Source organism: Elephantulus edwardii, unplaced genomic scaffold, assembly GCF_000299155.1.
Source record: "Elephantulus edwardii isolate Elephantulus edwardi_28Jun2011 unplaced genomic scaffold, EleEdw1.0 scaffold00084, whole genome shotgun sequence".
Classification (NCBI taxonomy): Eukaryota; Metazoa; Chordata; class Mammalia; order Macroscelidea; family Macroscelididae; genus Elephantulus; species Elephantulus edwardii.
The window spans coordinates 1,993,675-1,998,988 of record NW_006399834.1 but is presented as its reverse complement, the minus strand read 5'-3'; the positions used below and the strand labels follow the sequence as shown (position 1 = coordinate 1,998,988).

The 5,314-nt window shown below is 36.2% G+C and overlaps 1 pseudogene; it reads right to left on the bottom strand.

The window, feature by feature from the left end:
* Positions 1-2,273: 2,273 nt before the first annotated feature.
* LOC102873392 lies at positions 2,274-2,885 on the bottom strand (annotated as a pseudogene).
* Positions 2,886-5,314: the final 2,429 nt, after the last annotated feature.

Sequence of the window (5,314 nt, the reverse complement as noted above, 5' to 3'; positions counted from 1 at the left end):
GAGGGTTAAACTGGGTGGCTTCTTGGAGGCAAGGATTCTGAGGCTTTGTCTGACATAGTTTGGACATGTTGTAAGGAGGGTCTCATCCTTTGAGAGGGGCATCATTCTTCGGAGAGTGGAGGGACAGCGCAGGAGAGGAAGGCCCTCTATGAGGTGGATTGATTCAGTGACTGGGCAATTGGGATGGGTGTATCAGAGATAGTACAGTTTGCACAGGACAGAGCAGAATTTAGGGCTCTTGTATATAGGGTCGCTATGAGTCACAAGCGACTCGATGGCACACAACAACAACAACAACAACAACAACAACATTTTTAATGCAAAAAAGTGAGCTTTTATAAAAGAAGTAAATATCCAAAATTTAACCCAAATTATCTTATAAATCTTTTTCCATCTTACATGTCATTATTTGTACATGTCTTATTTTACAACATATTTTTAGTATGTAACACATTACTTTCATTTTTCCCTTTGGACAATCAGGTATCTACTAAAGAAATTAAAAGTGCCTCTTTTAAAATTCAGCTTTTTATATAGTTTCTTTGCCCACAAGGGACTTTACAATGTCTCTCTACTTAGCACCATCTGTAGATTTAAGTTATGTGCAATATTATTCAGTTTTTGGATGATTAATAAATATGTTAAATCAAATAAAGTTTAATACAAAACTTTGTGGCACTCAGTGGCCACTTCCAACTAAAGGAACACAACTGTAGTTTAATTTTGCATCTGTTCATGGTCTTATACACTGTTTTCAACTCACATGAGAAATCCATTTTTTTGTACCTCCATTTTTAGACCTAAATTGAATTTTTCCTTAAGAAGGTTCTTTACGTTGAACTATAGTTTCTTCATCATTTCGAATAAAACCCCAAGCTGTTTTTAAGTCAATACAATGCAGACTTTAAAAAATTATATATCCTAAACTGGAAGAACACTTTTTGAGCTTTTCAAAATGCTGTTAGTATTATTATATACCTTGTTTCAACACGCTGCATCTTTATTAAACTAGTTCTAAGTTTTAGATGAGGAACTTGAGACTTGGGCATTAATGTGTAAGTTAATAGAATTCAGCTCTCAAAGCCAGAAACCCAAACTTTTCAATGGCTAATTTGGTATCTTAATTAGTGAAATTACGATTGTATTTAGATAATAGAAGTTTGAGGAAAACCTCCCAATGCCAAATTTTCAAATTAACGCTGGGGAGTGAAAGTTAGGGTTTTTTTTTTTTTTTTATAAACGCTCACATCATGGATTATAATTTTTCTCAATATTCTTGTCAGTGCTGGTTCTTACAGATACTAAGTCAGATATGCTAGGTAAATAAATGAGAAAATGAAAGGGAGTTCAGATAAATTTTGTCTTATAGGCAGTACATTCCAAATGTCTGAGATAAGCACATAGATAATGCTCATCCTTCCGTTGGCTTAACAGAATGCACACAATAACTCAGAGGCAGCTCCGCTGAGTTATGATCGCCAGTTTATTACTCATGAGTAGGATGTTCCAGCTGATTTTCCGCTTCACAGGAAAAGTTTTACTACCTCCCTTCAGGCTAGGTCTTCTCCCTTCTACTGCTCAGTGATTGAGCCTCTGAATTCATCCTAAGGCCATTGAGACCTCTGGCCTCCATTAGCCAGAATTCAGTGTCTTCTCTAGACGAAATGCCAGGAGCGGACAGCATATTCTTCACTTGTTCTTGCCTCTGGGAGGGTCTGCAATGTTGAGTCTTAAGTTCTGCTACTGATGTCCTGCACATTACAGACCTCTTTTGGTTTTTTTAATAAAAAATTGTATTTACTTAGAAACATTCAGAATGTCAACAAAACAGCTGCAACTTTTTTCCCTTTCTTTTTCTTTTCTCAATTACAGAGTGGTATTCATTTAATAGAACAACAGTTATTTTGTATAAGCTGCATCAGACAACTGAAGATGAAAAAAATTAAAAAACCAACACACCTACCATCCCCATATATAACTAACTTGTACTGTGCACCAACAAGAATCTGTTCAAATTTCCATGCCAATTTATAACTTCCATACTGTCCCAGACAAGGTTAGTGACTATTGAAAAGACCACTAGGACAAGGCTATCTAAAGACACGCTCGGTAGTGTGTTAACTATACAAAAAAAGACACTGTACAGTTTAAAAACAAATCTTACATAGCCTTACATGTCGGTTTTTTGTTTTTTCTTTCTTTAAAAGGAGTGAGTTGAGTACAGGGGGGTTAAACGTTTTATAGACAACAAAAAACCCTGCCCTACAACCAACTTAATCATCATCACCATCATCCTCATCTTCATCTTCCTCCTCATCTTCTTCATCTTCCTCCTCTTCCTTTTTCTTGCTTTCTTGGCCTTGACAACTCCCTTTTTGGCGGCATCAGGTCTGCCTTTAGCCCTGCGTGCAGCAATATCCTTCTCATACTTCTCCTTCAGATTAGCAGCCTTCTCACGGGGCTACTTGTCGTCGGCAGCAGTATTATTCCACATCTCTCCCAGCTTCTTCGCAGCATCACCAATGGAAAGGCCAGGTGCTCATCTTTGATTTTGGGACGATACTCAGAACAGAACAGGGGAAAAGCCAAAGGGGCCTCTTGAGCACATTGGGATCTTTGAACTCTCTTTTTGTTTTGCTCTTAGGTGAGATATAGGTCTTCATCTTTCTCTTATAACGGCCTTTTTCTGCCTTTGTCATGTCTTCAAATTTACCTTTCTCTTTAGCAGACATGGTCTTCCACCTCTCTGAGCACTTCTTAGAAAATTCTGAGAAGTTGACAGAAGCATCTGGGTGTTGCTTCTTGTGCTCCTCTCGGTGGGTTTGCATGAAAAATGCACACGATGACATTTTGCCCCTTGGCTTCTAAGGATCTCCTTTGCCCATAGTTAGTTATTTCTTGTCCATGAGGCACAGAGTCGCTCACTGCCATCCGGCTCTGCCTGGCCCAGCGCTGTCTCTATGGAGCTCAATGTACTGCAATGGCCTCACAGGGCTCTTTCAAACATTGAGTTGTTAGGAATTTTTTGGCAGGTGTATGAAGGAACTATTTTTTTCTCCAAAGCAATTAATGGTTTATTGTCTAGTATCTAAGAATACATAAAACCAAAGGCAATTGACTTGGTTCTGACTTAAGTGCCCCGTGTGTGTCATATATGTGCTTCATCGGCACTACACTGAAACAGACAAGTGAGAACTGTTTAAAAGGAATATATGATTAGGTATTGTCTGCATGACAAGAGTCCAGAATAAGAGCTGCATAGTAAAGTGGACTTGGGGGGCTGTGTTGTATAACAATGATTTTTTTTCCTTTTTTTCAAAGAAAAAGCGAACTGGAGGAAAGGTAGACAGGAAGGGAAATGTGCAGCAATGAATGAATAGAAATATTTAAGAAAAATGAAATGGAAGGAACTTTTCCTGCCTACTTCAAATATGAACAAAAAAGTTTCAGGTAGATAAAGACAATAGGAAGTACAATTCAGTATTTATTAAATTTCTATTTCTAGCTGTGGTTAATTCTTTCTCTCTCTGTGTGTGTGTGTGTGTGTGTGTGTGTGTGTGTGACTTGAATGGAAGTTTATAAATCATATAGATTTTTATTCTAACCTCCCTACACTTAAGTAACATCAATTATCCTTCCTTCAATATAATCCCATTTTCCTCACTTGCTCCCTAAAATTCTTGCTTTCATTAATCTGTCTTTTCTAGCCCTTCCTACATTCAGGGTTTTATCCTTGGGTGATTGGTGCTCTTTTGATCTTACATGATTGGTTGTTACTGTTCACTTTATAGGCTTGTCTATTTCTTGGCTGAAAATTGAGCTATGAGGTGAGTTTTATTTCAGGTTCACAGGATGACTAAGAGCCAGAGTCTTAGGGGTTTCACCAGTCTAGACCAGATTAGTAAACCTATGTTTTCCTATTTCCCCCACATTTCCCCTACACTATGTAAGATCTCCTATTGTGATCCCCTTTTGAGTGGTCTGTGGTGGCAGTAGCCCTGGCTAGTTCTTAGGATACTGTTAGAATCTAGTCAGTAAACTTTGACTATATTGCCTCAGTTTTTCTTATCTGTAAGGATAGTAAGAAAAAGAAGAAACTTCAGTCAACACAAAATATGTAATATACAAAAAAGTAAGTAATAAAAAAGAAGTAATATACATTCTTACCTACCAAACCTCCTTTTCTCTGTTGCATAAGCCATAATAACTTTCAACTAAAACATAATAAAGAAAATGTATGTGCTCTCTTAAAAAAGGAAACAAGTTAGTATGTTGTTGTTAGTGGCCTTCTGAACAGCAGATCTCAACCTTACCCTATCCTTCATCATTCCCATGCTCTATAGTATGCTTGAGCCTATTGTTACAATCACTGTGTCAATTCATCCTATTGAGTCTTTCTTTCTTTCTCTGACCGTCCATCTTAAAAGAACTAGATTTATTTTATACAAAGTTATAATACATTTTAAATAATAAACAGAAAGTAAAGCATGCAATTTTAGTCTTATGCTAATAGACTTTAAATGAAAGTCATAAATAACCACATATTCACTGTGGGTGGGAATATAAAATGGTACAGCCACTATAGAAGGCAGTCTGGTTTTTTATCAAAAGTTAGAAATGGAAATATCATTTGACCCAGCTATCCCACTACTGAGAATATATCCTAAAGAAAGTAGAGTTGCTGCACAGATATTTGCACATCCATGTTTATTATAGCATGATTCACAATAACAAAGAAATGGAAGCAGCTCAAGTGGCCATCAACAAACAAATAAAAAGAGAAACTTTAGTACATTCACATAATGGAGTATTTAAATCAATGGATTCTGTAAAAGATCACACAACATGAGTTAATGTGGAAGACATGCTGAGTAAAATATATCAGTCACAAAAGGACAAATACTGCATAAGATCACTGTTATAAAAATAGGATGAACACAGGGAGAGGGGAGAGCAGGAAAAGAATGGATAGATAATAAAGGAATAGGTGAAGGCAAGGGTTATCTGAAAGTATGGATGATTAGACATTAAAGTATAATAATTAACAAAATGTGTGTCAATGAATAAATGAAAAGACATACTTTTCATAAATTTTCTCTAGTATCACAATTAAAATAATATTCTTGCATGTATAAAAATAAATGGAAAGATAGTAGCTAAGCTGCTGTTCAAGGTTCAGAGAAGATTCTGGTACTTATATCTCTCCCATATCCTGAGTCCTAACACAGAGTCTAAACAAAACCACTTAGACAGATGGAAATACAACATCAATTTTCTTTTTTTTTAATTTTTTTAATTATTTTTTTATTTTTGT